We start from the raw sequence: 16,413 nt of genomic DNA on the forward strand, positions 1-16,413 counted from the left end.
GGGTCCATAAAAACACATTTTTTTCAGCAGCAGTGTATTTATGATTATTTGACAATGCTGTAAAAATTCTATATTTAAAACCATGCAGAAATGTTCCCTCCTCAATACACAAATGGTAGGTGCCCTTTTGGCAGATATGCATTTTTTTAATTTATATATATATATATATATATATATAATACATATATATATATATAAAATACATATATATATATATATATACACACACACACACACACACTGTATATTACATTCCAGTTTACTGCCCCTTTATGCAAGGACTTTCCAGATGCAAGGAGGCATTTTATCTAAGATTTTTACATCTTCATAAAATGTTATACTCTCAGGCTAAGATTGCTCAGTGTTTGAAATGAGACAGGTTAACTTAAAACTGTTCAGTTTACACTACAGCTGACTTAATTTTGAAATACATACAAACAAGCCTAAACCCTGCATTTAACCAGATCTAATGGTATGAGTACCACAGCTTATGGTTCCACCAAGACCATATAGAGTACGGCATTTTCAAAATCCATAAGTACAGCTGACAGATGGGAACATTGTACACTATATTTGAAGTGGTGCTCTTGGTTGGGGAAAATGGGGAAAAAACAAACAAACATATGTCAACCTTTTAAAAGTACTTTTCTTCATCAAGCCATCTACCCAGATCATTAATGTACAATTTTGAATTCACAGCATTATTTTTGTTTGCACATTTACAAATATGATTCTTTAAAAAGTGATCTCTTAATTTCTGCAATTTTTTTATCATGCATGTAACACACTGTTGATTTAGGGGATGCAAGGTGCATAGATGTTTCCTCCTGTGAGTGTTTCTGTGGGTGTCTGTGTTTATGTCTTTGTGCTTTGGTTTGTGTCTCTATGAGGGTGTATGTATTTTTGTTCTGTGGGTCTCTCTGTAAGGGTGGGTGTGTATGTCTTTGTGCATTTTCTGTGGATGTCTATGAGGGTGTGCACGTATGTCTTTGAGATTTTTCTATGGGTGTCTCTGTGAGGGTGTGTGTATGTTTGTCTTTGTGTATTTTCTCTGGATGCCTCTGTGAGGATGGGTGTGTATGTCTGTTTTCTGTGGATGTCTCTGTGAGGGTGTGTGTGTGTGTGTGTATGTATGTATGTCTGTGTTTTCTGTGGATGTCTCTGTGAGGGTATGTGTTTTCTGTGGGTGTCTCTGTGAGGGTGTGTGTATGTCTTTGTGTGTTTTCTGTGGATGTCTCAGTGAGGGTGTGTGTATGTATGTCTTTCTGTGTTTTATGTGGTTGTCTCTCTGTGTGTGTATGTCTTTGTGTGTTTTCTGTGAGTGTCTCTGTGTGTGTGTGTATGTCTTTGTGTGTTTTCGGAGGCTGTCTCTGTCGGTGTTTCCTTGGATGTATGTGCAAGTTTGAGTGTGTGTGGTTGTGTGTGTGTGTGTGTCCATTGTCTGTTCCTTTTTAGGACATTTTGACCTTACTACTGATTATTCACATCTTTCTACAGACTTTCAAACTAACGAGACCTTTCCGGAAGTCACCAATCCACCATTTAACCTTTAAATTATTGTTTAGGCAGTTCAGGGCCCTTCCTTTCAGCCACTGCATGCTGTTGTCATCATTTAGTTGGCATCTTCCTTTACAAAAAGATAAACAGAACTCTATATTTTGTTTTCTAAATCTGCTTTTTTTACAAAACTGTAGTTTACCTCATTACTTGTCAGGTCAATGTAAACAAGTGCTGAGTGTCTGTGTCTGATTGAGTTTTTGTGTTTCTTTACGTGTCTGCTAGAGTGTCTATATGTGAATCCTTATGTGTGAGTGTGTGTTTCAGTGTATGCGTGTGTCTGTGTGTGTATGTTACTACCTTTACAACATTTCCAAGTTTAAATAGAGACTTAAGAATAAAGTGCATGTACGTTTTAGTCACATGGTCAAAGATTGCACATGTCAAAGGTGGGGGGGGGGGCTGATCAATGGTTAAGTCAGGGCCCCCGAAATTTCTAGTGGTGGCCCTGACCAACGCTGTTGTATTAATTCACCTTTTACCTCTGATTACCTTGTATCTAAGCCTCTGCAGACTGCCCCCTTATGTCAGTTTTTTTGACAGAATTGAATTTTACCCAATCAGTGCTGACTCATAAATAACTCCATGGGAGTGAGTACATTGTTATCTATATGCCACATATAAACTAGCACTGTCTAGCTGTGAAAAACTGTCAAACATGTACAGATAAGAGGCGGCCTTCAACTGCTTAGAATTAGAAATCGATTTATGAGCCAATCTAGGTTTAGCTTTTAAGAAAGAATACCCAGAAAACAAAGCAAATTTGATGATAAAAGAAAATCAGGAAATTTATTTAAAATTGCATGCCCTACCTGAATCATGAAAGTTTAATTTTTACTTAAATGTCCCTTAAACTTTCAGTGATACATCATCTGGGGCTGTAAGTTTTTAGGGTTTTTGACCCTCGGCCTGAGAATCTTTAAAGAGACAGTTTTCCCAGCTAGACAGAGCTAGCTCATGTGTACCATATAGATGCATTGTGCTCATCCCCGTGGAGTTATTTATAAGTCAACACTGATTGGCTATAATGCATATCTATCAAAAGAACTGAAATAAGGGGACAGTCTGCAGAGGTTTAGATACAAGGTAATCACAGAGGTTAAAAAGGTATAGTATTATCTATCTTTTTAAACAATACAAATTCTGGAGTAGACTGTCCCTTTAATTTAGCACATTTTTTTTTATTTTACAAAGACAAAAAGCAAACACTGCTCAGGCAATCCGTGTGCTGTTTCAATCAAGAGGGTACGTACCTACGCTTTATCAGAGGTGATATCCCACAACAGGTGAACACCTTTTAAAGCTGAGCTACACCAATAGAATTTGTACTGGTATTACACACCCCCTCCATATCAAAAAAACTACTAGTTAGTCAACTGATATGAAAAATACATATGTATATGCATGTGTACACCACATGCAAAAATAAAGCATACATATATATATATGCAAGTAAAAAGAAAAAGGATAAACATAATAATAAAACAATAATAAACATAATCATTAATACAGAATAGTACATATATAATAGATATACGTTATAAAATGTATCTCATATTATACAGAAATAAATGAATATAATACATAAATGTTTAAATAAACTCTAAAATTGTAAAAACTGAAATTTAAATTATACTCACATAGTATTTTTAGCATTAAATAATGCATTTTAAAAATAAACATGAAAACAATAATACAAATGTGTATAAATCCTAACGTGTATATTCCTATGCCTAAACTCAACTCTAACTAGCACTCAGGCTAAATGAATAAGGGAGGAAGATAAGCCTATGCTATAAATCGCACAAAAAATAATGTTAAGCAATTTATTAAATTTGATTTAACTAGTTAGAGAAATTTGGGACTTAAGGTCTTTCATATCAATTAGTACCTTCTATATCTTATGTATCCTATATGAAATATACAGCTTAGTATTAAGTCCTTAAGGGGGGGAGGCAGAAAAATGGAAGAGATGAGAAAGATGAAAAAGATGAAAATAGAGAGTTAAACGGAATGTTGTCACTATTATAATATATACTTTAATAAGTTTCTCAATATCAACAAGTGAAAAATACGGTAAATGCCAATCCTTAAAGGACCAGTCAACATAGTACATTTGCATAATCAACAAATGCAAGATAACAAGACAATACAGTAGCATTTACTCTGAATTTCAAATAAGTAGTAGATTTTTGTTCTAACAAATTTCAAAGTTGTGCATATTTCCACTCTGTACCATGTGATAGCAATCAGCCAATCACAAATGCATATACGTATAGTCAGTGAATTCTTGCACATGCTCAGTAGGAGCTGGTTACTCAAAAAGTGTATATATAAAAGAATGTGCACATTTTTTTAAATGGAAGTAAATTGGAAAGTTGTTTAAAATTACATGCTGTATCTGAATCATGAAAATTTAATTTGACCTGAGTGTCCCTTTAATAATCTAGTGAAAAATATGTATCAATGAATAAATGCATCTACATCTAGTCTCTTATTTATGCCATGGGGGGCTCTGGTATTTAATTCTATTATCCAAAAGACATCTCTCTTTAATAATAGATCAGTTCTATTTCCCCCTCTAACTGTTTTATGTATACTATCTATACAAATAAATGAAAAATATCTGGTTCCTTTCCCATGTAGTCTAAAATGTTTAGCTACAGGAGTCTTAGCTTCTTTTTCTTCTAATGATAATAAATGTTGTCTAATTCTTTCTTTTAAAGTTCTTTTTTTTTCTTTTAGTGCTACTGAAAATAATATCTTTTGAATAAACTGTTAAAAAAACACTTAATAAAATCTGTATTTTTGGATAATTGTAAAGTAGATTGAAATATGGTTAAGGGGATGTTAATTTAGTTAGTTATAAATTACAGTAAAAGTAGGGGAAATAATAAATATCTAAAATATGTTGTTTTTTCCACTGATCCAGGAGGACTGGAGTGTATTCTGCGGAACTTAAAATACTGACCCTCTTACATGCTGCACAGTGATTGGTTAATATTTGCAGCAGCTGATTTATATCTGTCCCTAATTGGCCACAGCAAAGGAGATAAAATAAACAGAGCTTAATGAGTTAAGGAGTGTGTCCCTGGACTGGAAGTCTTGCAAAAAAAATAAAATGTTAAATGCTTTTAACTCCTTATCAACAGCCAGCGAGTATGTTGCTGTCATTAAGGGGTTAAATAATGTATTTTGTATGCAGATACTTTGATCTCAACTCATTAATTTCTGAACCATATTTAAAAAGTGACCTTAAAGGGACACTGAACCCAAATTGTTTCTTTCGTGATTCAGATAGAGGATGCAATTTTAAGCAACTTTCTAATATACTTCTATTATTAACTTTTCTTCATTCTATTGCTATGTTTAGTTGAAAAAGAAGGCATCTAAGCTTTTTTCTTGTTTCAGACTCTGGACGGCACTTTTTTATTGGTCGATTAATTTATCCACCAATCAGCAAGGACAACCCAGGTCGTTCACCAAAAATGGGCCGGCATATAAACTTACATTCCTACATTTCAAATAAAGATACCAAGAGAATAAAGAAAATTTGATAATAGGAGTATCTGAATCTCTAAAGAAAAAAAATTGGGTTCAGTGTCCCTTTAATGTTCATTAAAACATATTATATAAAGTTGATCAAAATAAAGCACTAGCTTATCTAATCTGCCGTTTTAAAGAAAACATTCCCTTGCTGATCACTCTTGCTTTATCTGTACAGCTCTTTAATTTCTGTAATGGAACTTGCATTTCCTACTCATTGAGGTAGACTCTGCTAAAATCCCCTAGATTTTATGCAAAGCATGTTTTATGTATCTCAGTTCATCCTGTATTTCTTTTAAATCCCCCACACAAGCATTCTTTCCTCTCATTCTCAAAGGCACATGACACCCAAAATGATTCTTTAAAGGGACACTCAGGTTTTATTACATTTTCATGATTCAGATACAGCATATAATTTTAAACAACTTTCCAATTTACTTCCATTAAAACAAATGTGCACAGTCTTTTATATTTACACTTTTTGAGTCACCAGATCCTACTGAGCATGTGCAAGAATTCACAGACTATACATATGTGCATTTGTGATTGGCTGATTGCTATTACATTGTACAAGGGTAGTGGAAATATACATAACTTTGAAATTTGTTATAAAAAAATCTACTACTCATTTGAAGGTCAGACTAAGTGCTATTGCATTGTCTTGTTATCTTTCATTTGTTGATTATGCAAATCTAATGTGTTGACTGGTCCTTTAATGATTCAGGGCATACAATTATAAACAAACGTTTTAATTTACTTCTATTATTCAATTTGCTTCATTCCCTTGGTATCCTTTGTTGGAAGACCAGTAATGCACTACTGGGATTTAGCTGAAAGCCAATAACAAGAGGAATATATTTGCCTCCACCAAATAGCAGCTTCTGAGCCTACCTAGGTACACTTTTCAACAAAGGATACAAAGTGAATGAAACAAATTAGATAATAGAAATAAAATGTAAAGTTCTTTAAAAAAATGGTATGCTCTATCTGAAACATGAAAGAAAAATGTTGGGTTTCATGTCCCTGTAAAAGGAAATTAAAGGGACAGTCAAGTAAAATAAAAAGCTTTCATGATTTAAGTAGGGAATGTCATTTTAAACAACTTTCCATATCACTTTTATCACCATTTTGTCTTTGTTCTCTTGGTATTCTTCTTTGAATGCTAATTCTAGGAGGTTCATATGCTAATTTCTTAGACCTTGAAGATTGCCTCTAATCTGTATGCATTTTGACCATTAGAGGGCATTAGTTCATGTGTTTCATATAGATAACATTGAGCTCATGCACATGCAGTTACCCTGGAGTGAGCACTGATTGGCTAAAAAAGCAAGTCTGTCAAAAAGAACTGAAATAAGGGGGCAGTTTGCAGAGTCTTAGATACAAGGTAATCACAGTGGTTATGCAAAACTGGTGAATGGGTAATAAAGGAATTATCTTTCTTTTTAAACAACAAACATTCTGGTGTTGACTGTCCCTTTAAACACCTTGTAATTAATTCCAAGACATTTCTGCAGACTTGAATTCTATCTATCTATCAATCTATCAATCTATCAATCTATCTCTCTCTATCTATTGGGTACTTATAGTGTGCGTACTACTCACCCGTGAGGGTCTCAAGGCGCTACATATGAATTTAACATACTATGAGCTCGCTTCCATTGAGTCGTTAAAAATGGAGCCGTAAGCTACCGAAGCGGACGACAGCTAAAAGTAATTTACGGCTCCATTTTAGTACCAGGTTTCCATTGAAAAGATTAGCGTGTTGCGCGCAGTCTCTCTTTTCGGCCGTACGTAAGTTTGCGTTGCCAACCGATGTCGGATTTGTCGAAAAGCGCGCCATAACAAGTGCATTGCCATGGTAACCCGACCTCTGTCTATAAGAATAACGGTTTGCGCCTGCGCTCTTTACCTGTGATCGCCTCTAGAGAGAAAGACACGGGAGCTAGTTGCGTTGGTAGGAGTTTTGGGTTTTTGAGAGTTGTTTGAGAGTTAGTGGAGAGTTTGATATTTTATTTTCATATATTCTTATTGTAGGCCTCATATAAAATTAGGAACACACACACACATCCATACATTAGTTAATTAACACACATTAGTTTATACACACAAACACACACACACTTTTATTTGATACAAACACATTAACATTTTTTTTATTTCATTAACCCCCATATCCCCATCTTCCTTTATTACTCCTTTCATTAATCCCCTTATTCCACTTCCCATCCCCCCTTTGACTACCCTTCCCTTCCTCACTATATAACTTTTGTTTTTTAGATACATTTTGCCCATCCTATATTTTTTTTTTTTACATCCCATATTTTTTTTTTTTATTTGACTATATAGCCCACCCCTTTCTTCATTTGCATCCCTTATTATTTTTCGATAATTTTGTTATAATCCTCTTTAGTTTTTCCTTTTTCATTTACATCCCTTTGTTTATTTTCACCCCCACATTTTATTTTTATTTTGAGGGATATAGAATAGAGATAGTTAGGGTCTAGATAGGTTAGGTAGTTAGTTTTGGGGATATTTAATTTAGGGTTTAGTTAGGTGAATTAGTGTAGTTAGGTAAGCTAGGGACTTTAGTGTTAGGTTAGAGTTAGGGAGGAAGGAGAAAGGGATGGATAGGCCTAGTGGAGTTGGGAAGGGGGTGGCTAGGGGGAGGGCAGTGGAGAGGGTGGATAGAGGGAGGGGGAGGGGGGAAGTAGGGAGTAGTATGGACAGGACTAGGGGCCGAGGTTTGGGTGGAGGATTTGTCCTTCCTCAAACCCTGGCAGAGGAGGGAAGGAGAAAGGGTGGAAGAGGAGTGGAGGTGGGAGGAGTGAGGAGGAGTCAGCCTCAGCTAGGCACAAAAAGAAAAGGGAAAGTGGGGCAGACTGTGGCAAGTGGGAGTGGGGCTGGTGGTAGCCTGTCCCAGCCTGCAGGGACAGAGGAGGTAGAGAGGGCTGGTCCCCAGTCACAGGAGGGAGAGTCTGTGTCTGCTGGCCCTTCAGGTGTGAAGGGCAGGCTAAGAGAGGAGAGGTACTCTGAAGAGGAGAAGGAGGCTCTTGTTGAGGCCTACTTGGAGAGGGCACCTCAGCTGGAGAACCCTAACCTGAGGGCGGGTGTCCGGAATAAGCTGTGGGAGGAGATTCGAGTGGCAGTCAGCTGCTTAGGACGTAATCGTTCTACTGCCAGCATTAAACACTGCTATCATGACTGCAGGAGGGAAACCAAAGCTAAGCTGGCACAGCAGGCCAAATATGCACGTGGGACAGGTGGTGGTCCTAGCAAGAGAATACACCTAAGGTCATGGGAGGAGATGCTGTCCAATGTCATCTCGGATGAATCTGTTCACGGATGTAAGGGGACAATGGACACCTCTGTGCCACCTGAAGAGGTGTATGAAGGTGAATATTCAATATTAAATATAACCATATATGTGATGTATATATGTTGTATATCATAAATACCCATCTGTGTTTAGCTATGAATCTAAATTTACATAGTTGTATTTAATATGTTCAGCAAGCACTTTGTATTGTATATCTGCTCCGACAAGCAAGAATATTGATTATATAATATCCAAGAATATTAAGCATTTCATATAAATCATGTGTCATTGTCCTTAAAGGGACACTGTACCCAAATGTATTATTGTGTGAATCAGATACAGCATGCAATTTTAAGCAACTTTCTAATTTACTACTATTATCAATTTCTCTTCGTTCTCTTGCTATCTTTATATGAAAAAGAAGACATCTAAGCTTTTTTCTAGGTTCAGAACTCTGGACAGCAGTTTTTGATTGGTGGATGAATTTATCCACCAATCAGCAAGGACAACCTAGGTTGTTCACCAAAAATGGGCCGCCATCTAAACTTACATTCTTGCATTTCAAATAAAGATACCAAGAGAATAAAGAACATTTGAAAATAGGAGTAAATTAGAAAGTTGATTAAAATGCTCTATCTGAAACACAAAAGAAAATATTTGGGTACACTGTCCCTTTAACAATGTTCCTTTAAGACACAGTCTATAAAGATTCATCAGTTATGGTCATATATGCTTGGATTTTATCCCAAACACACTATATGTGTGTGTATGTGTATGTGTGTGTGTATGTGTATGTGTGTATGTGTATGTGTATGTGTGTGTGTGTGTATGTGTGTATGTGTGTGTGTGTGTATGTGTATGTGTATGTGTATGTGTGTGTGTGTGTATGTGTGTATGTGTGTGTATGTGTGTATGTATGTATGTGTGTGTGTGTGTGTGTGTATGTGTGTGTGTGTGTATGTATGTATGTGTGTGTGTGTGTGTATGTGTGTGTGTGTGTATGTGTGTGTGTGTGTGTGTGTATGTGTGTGTGTACATATATACACATAAATATGGAATATAATAGTCTGTATTGTTATGCTACAATGTAATATATTCTATTAGATAGATAATGTAAACATACCGTATATTTATTTGTAGGTTCCTAACAGGAGGAGTATGAAGCTGCACCAACACAACAGCAGGATGTTCCTACATTCACTGAGGAGGATGAGGATATCTATGGCGACACTACCTCCTATATCAGCCTCTTAGAAGGTGATATGCAGCAGCCTAGGGCATATGAGGTGGAGGATGTATCAAGCCCTTCTCCATCTACCTCGGAGACAACATATCATGTTCTAGGTTCTGAACCCCAGCAAACTCATCCTCCTCAACACTGGCAGTTCATGCATACTTCGCAGCAACAAATGGCACAGCCCCCACAGCTGCACCCACCGCAGCAGATGATGCACCCCCCACAACATCCTCCTCATCAGCAGATGATGCACCCCCCACAACATCCTCCTCAGCAGCAGATGATGCACCCACCACAACATCATTATCCTCAGCAGCAGATGATGCACCCACCACAGCAGCATACAGATCTGCATCATCTGTACTATATGCCTCCCACTCCTATGGCTCAACAGGAATCCACACCACCACCCACTGCACCCACCAATGTATTGCCAACAGTGCCATCACAGACAACCTCACAGTCACCAATACGGAGAGACAGCCCTGGGACCAGCCAATTATTGGTTCCTGAGACACCAACTGTACAACAGGGTCCGGCACAGTCCCAGCAGGATGATCTACTGAGGCTCATACATAGAGAGCTTAGGCTGTCCATGCTCCAGCAGCAGCAGGATTTAAGGAGGATACAGAGCCAAATGGACATCCATAATGCCTCACTCATCCGCCTGGCAGAGGCAGTGGAGAGGCTTGCGGATAGGCCCCAAACTCCATCCTCCCTTGCATCCTCTGTCATCTCCCTGCAGGACCCTGAATCCCGGTTATTAGCCTCACATTCAGCTGGTGGGCGTCGCACAAGACGCCACACTGCCGCCCTAAGTACCTCTCCTCCAAAGTCAAAATCCCACCGCAAGAATTAATTAATATTCTTTTTTTTCCACCCAAGATATATCATATCTAATTTTTGCACTAAAGCACTTTTTTAAGTGCGATTTTCATCTCATAAATATGCATCCATTTTTCTAATCCAAATTTGAACATATATCTTAATATTATTCTAATAGCTGTTTATCTGCTAAAAATTAACAGCTTTATTCATTTTTATTTCTCATGATGTCAATTAATATGGAGGTGTACATTGTTGATAAATGTATGTGTCCTTTAATTGAGGATATTATGCCGTTTAAGAATACTTGGGGATACGTGTCTGAAATTTATACAGTATATGCTATCTAACATTAGTCAACGTGACATGTGTAAATGTTATGATTTATATTCCACAAGCATATGTTGTTTGCTCCTTCAGATGAAGCTAATAAGGGTTATACAGTTATAGAAGAGTTGAAAAGTAAATACTCCTTCCTGTTGATATGGCCAAATACCTTGCATTCATTCTTATAGTCCTATGTGGAATGTAATATCTGAAATATATACCTATCATGACTAATACCTATCATGACTAATGCACTCCTTTTTGTCAAGATTATTATTCAATATTTAGAATAATTAGATAAATGTATCTTTATGATATTTAAGCACTGATGTATACACAACATATATGTGATTGCCATGATATAGAGGTGATTAATACATTTTAATTGACATCATATGAACAGACACAGACTCTCCCTGGGACCAATGCACAATGCACTTTTAAAATGTTTCAATAACTCCATGTTAAAGACAATACTTCATATCTCTTGAAGTATGTAATATTAAGCACTTATGTATTTTGGTTAATAGTCTAAATATTGCAAATGTATTATCTGCTTTAGTAGACATGACATTACATATATTTTATAAATATTAGTACTATGACACATAACTTTAATGTGTCATCATTTTGTATTGAATAAATATGATTTTCACATTGAAAATTACATTTGAATGAGGGTAAATCTGTAATAATAAAACTCATCTTCATGATAAATAACTTATTTCCTTAGAATTATTTTTCTATATGTATTGAGATTATATATAGCATCCCTGGGCAAAGGTTTCATTTTGAATAGGTAGATATTTTATTTATTTTTATAATATTTTACCAGGAAAGATACATTGAGATTTCTATATTTTTCAAGTATGTCCTGGGTACACAAAACATTGCATTGATACAATGGGTACAATAAAATAAAAAACAATAATAATACATATGCCCAAAAATTTAAAATAGAACAGGTAGGAAATATATAATCAACAATGACAGGTGCATTCTGTTTTGAGATATGTAGAGAGGGATCTCTTAAAGGATATTAGGCATGGGGAAGGTTTGAAAGTGTGCGGGAGGTCGCTCCATAATTGTGGTGCTTGCATATATTTTTATATGTACATACATATTGATATTTCTATGACAACATGGGTGCAAATATTCCTATACATAGGACCAATAAATGTAGCATATATAATGTTATTTGTACATTGAAACACTCATAATTTCTTTTGGATTTGCAATTTCAATGAGAAACAGGCCTCAAAAAAGCTCTTTTTCCTCCTTTACACCTAGTTGAGCTGGGGGTAATATGTCTCAATGTATCGACAGCCTCCGACAGTGTATTAATGGTTAGCGCTTTCATTGGAAACCTGGTATAATTTATCGATTAACGACTTCTATTACTTTCTATGGGACGCGAAGATCTTTTCGGCAGCCGAAGTCCAGCTGCCGATATTGAGGTATAACGCGCCATTGGAAACAGTCGATAAACGATATTGCTTTTGACAGCATATTTAACGGTTTGCAAGTGCACGCAAACTGAATAACAACTCAATAGAAACGAGGCCTGTGTGTTTTATTTTTAAATATCTTTATTAAGGCATAATGTGTACAAGGAACATTAACAGTACAAGAACACATCCCACAATGACAAAGAGACAGCAATAATCCTTACACAAAAACAACTAGTGGGTGCTCACCAGTATAATAAAAGTCTCAATATGAAATATAAATATATATATAGGTTTATAATACCTAAATTCAGGGAATGTCCATTTAAGTGTTAGATGGTAAATGTGGGTTAGTTTGTCCAAATGAAACCACTGGGCTGCTGCTCCGAAAATGGGCGTATCACATCTGATTCTGATAAAAAAACAAGCATAACAAAGGAGGCGCCTCATAGTGTAATATTGTCATTCACTTCGAGGGTACATAGTGAACTAACTATCCCACTCACATATTGATGAGCAAAAGTGCAAGTATGGCAGACTGAGTCCTCAGAGCTGCACGGAAAGCTCTCCGCTAAGCTCAGGAACCGTGTCAAACAGCTGAGGACGTAGCTCCACTCCATTCAGGGTATACCGTCAGCTTTCTGTGCGATTCCTGGAAACGTGCTGCAAGGGTACTGTTAGCTATAAATAAAGTTACTTGAAGAAACAGGAGTAGATTAAAAGAAATGTATTAAAAATAGCAATGCGTTTCTCAGCTAAAAACATAGCTGTTTCTTCAAGCTTCATCAGCACGAAGAAACAGCTATGTTTTTAGTTGAGAAACGCGTCTCTAAATGTTGAATGTCCTTATAAATTATTAACCCCTTGAGTGCTAATGACGGCTCAGAGCCGTCATTAGCACTCAACTACTTTTTTCCAATCTGGGGGTCCCCACCAGCTCCTACCCCGGCGATCGGGCCTGCATAGTGACAGGCATCGCCAGGGCTTCCCGTTACGTGCGGTGACATCACGCGCAATGACGTGATGACGTCACTGCGCAACTTTATTTAAAATTGTCCATGCAAAGTATAGGGAAAGGGGGCATGCTGCTTAGAAACCCGTATCTCAGGGATCTAAGCAGCTACAGACCCCCAAGACCTACCACTGGAAAGGTAATCGCCTAACCTTTCCAATGGTATAAGTCTTGGTGATCTGGGGGGGGAAATAAAAAAAGTTAAAAAAAAAAAGGTTTTTTAAAATAGTAAAAAACTGAAAAATATAGAATTCATCTTAGCATTCAAAGTTAAAAGTCACAAAAGAGGGACCACTTCTGTAGAGTATGTTTAAATGTTGCTACTGTGCGTGTAAAGAAAATAGTGAAAGGTATCTGAAAGGCAGAAAGAAAATGCTCTAATTTGAATATGCACCTATTTAATGACTGTGATTAAATACTTAAAAACAAAAATGTAAAAAGATCCCACTCATCTCTTACAAAACAAGCAGCTTCAAAATGCATAAATTCTTCTAACCAGTACAGAACATTATTTGTGATTATGATAAGCCCCTAAACTACTTATCTTTAAGCTGCTGAACATTACCAGTAGGAAATTAACTGGCAGACCTCCCTGGTTATATGTGGATAATATAATAATAATTACAAACAAAATTAAAACTCTTAACCTGAAATAAACTTAGAAGAATAAATTTGAGTTGCTCTTACAAAATTGTTACAGTGAAAATATATTTTGTATATAAAAGAAATTAGACCTGTTAGTGCTGAGAAAATAAAAAAATAATAATCATGTTTAGACAAATGGGTAGTTTCAGATACAGTGCAATAGGTGTATTATTACAATATGTTATTTATGGTTTGGATATTACTTTCAGAATGTTATAAAGGGGAGAGGAAAAAAAACAACAGTAACTATTAATAAGCTTAATCATTGTAAAAGGCACAATATTATACATAAAACGATTTTTAAAAAAAAACATAACAACGTAATTCTGTTGCGTTGTCTTCTATTTGTTCATGTTTTTAAAATTATTACCTTTAAAAAGTAGTTTTCATTAATCTAGCTTGAGGATTTATGGTGATATTTGACACTGCTGTTTAGCAAACATAAGTTTTGCAATTAGTTCAAATTATTATGTAGTACAGTGACCCCCTAATTAGGGACTAAGTTACTCCTCAATAAAAACCAAAGCAACTTCATGGGGTATAAAGGTCGCAGCTTGTTTTATTAAACAGCATAATATATATATATATAATATATATATCCCCAAATAACAGAATTAACATAAATAAACCCACGGGGCTTGCCAGGTAAACCCTTCTGTCCTCTGTTCCAAGGATCCCCTCAGAACCCTTCAAGACCTCTTCTGGCTTTACTGGAGGTACCCAGCAGAACTCCACAAACCACTAAAAGGCAAGCCCCCAGCCACCAGGACAGCCTAAAGCCAGACCCCGCCACCACCCAAGGCCTTTACTAACCCTTCTCTCAAATTAAAATTAAACAGGTGAAGCCCCACCTCATTTAAGAGAACCCCATCTCTAAAAAGAAGCATTTGTCTGAGTTTCCTTTAAATTACAAGTGCCGAATAGACACCCCACCGTTTTTCTGCACAAATTTACTCAGAATTCTATTGACCTTTCTCCCAGATGCCTCCAACCTCTCTACATCCCATGCCGCCCTCCAAATTAACCTAGGCTCAATTTCGAACCACACTAGAACTAAACCCGGAAACAGCTCCAGTAATTTGAGTAAATCCCGTTTTATACCCATTCACAGGTCTTTTTGAGAGATGAAGCCCAAATCATTACCCCCAGCATGGATCAACAACATACCAGGGGGCCAAAATAGTCTGGCATATTCCACCACCTTACAAATGACTCTGAATGACAAATTAATTTTAAGCCTCGAAAACCAAACAACCAAACATGAACAACTTCGGCATCAAGGCCTAGCTGACTCCCACTATCTTTTGTCATTGCTGCTCGCCTGGCCCAATAGATGTAGGAATGGCAGATGACCCAACATTTGATGGGACCTACCAAAAGAACATAAGACAAACTAAAAAAAAACAAATCACTTCTAACATATGATCTAAATCTATTTGAGGCCCACTTCCCAATCCCTTTAATACTTTCATCTGACATACCCAACATTCTCGCTTCAGTGGCTGCCCCTATCCGAAACGAGTGTGACCCAAAATCAAGAGGTGGGAGCCCCAATGATGCCAACACTTTCCTGAAAATGAACACAAATTGGAAGCATTACAACGTATCCCCATTCTGGTGAACAAGCAGGGGGACCCCACCTGCTGGCTGAACTCTAATCAACGCTGAGACAGACCCCACTGGGCAACATGCACCCCCTATGGTCGCTAGGCCGATTACTCTCCCTTTTCCTCCCTGATCGGTCTTGGACTGCTGCAACCATATACTGAATCCAAACATCACCCCATTGAATACTCCCCCGTCCATCCCGCTTAGTTGCCCCTACAATCTCTGATACTCTAAATGCGGCAAAAATCGCTAAGATGAAGGCAGCGCAGAACAGAACCACCTCATACTCATCCGAACAAACCGAAGCCAATACCCCCACCACCCTACGTAACAACGAGAAAATCACTGACCGTCTCGAATCCGGAGTACACCCTCTCTTGCACAATCCTTTAGCCTCCATCCAGACTACAAAAAAGACAGTGATATCCTCCCAACCCAAACATTGACATAGAAAAGCAACCGCTGCCGGCCTATGCTTCACCATAGCCCTTGACACCTTCCTTCTCCTCCAATCTGCCATCCAACTCAAAAATACCTCCAACCAAATCCAGGCCATGAAGGCCCCTCAGCCTACTTTAGTACTGCAAGCCACTCCTTCCATACCTGTGCGTAAGCCTTCCATGTGGACTCTGCCAGTGCAAACCTCACCATCCTCAACAAGCCAGGAAATCCACCTTCCACAAGTCCCTTGGACAATGCATCCCCATCTCTTCCGCAATTGGGGCCAGTTCCCAGAATCTGTCCCACTGAAAATGGGAAAGAGAATCGGCAATCCCATTCAATTTATCAGGCACATGTACAGCCCTGAATAACACATTGCATCTCAGACATTCAAGGACAAACAAATGTAGGAGAGCCACCACCGGAGGGGAGGATGCAGACAAATTATTAA

General features: G+C 37.3%; 1 protein-coding gene across 2 annotated transcripts in view; it reads left to right on the forward strand.

Moving 5' to 3' along the window:
• SLC13A1 (solute carrier family 13 member 1) overlaps positions 1-16,413 on the forward strand; it is a 258,307-nt gene that overhangs the window by 4,069 nt on the left and 237,825 nt on the right. The window lies entirely within an intron of this gene.

Source organism: Bombina bombina, chromosome 6 (genome assembly GCF_027579735.1).
Source record: "Bombina bombina isolate aBomBom1 chromosome 6, aBomBom1.pri, whole genome shotgun sequence".
Taxonomy (NCBI): domain Eukaryota; kingdom Metazoa; phylum Chordata; class Amphibia; order Anura; family Bombinatoridae; genus Bombina; species Bombina bombina.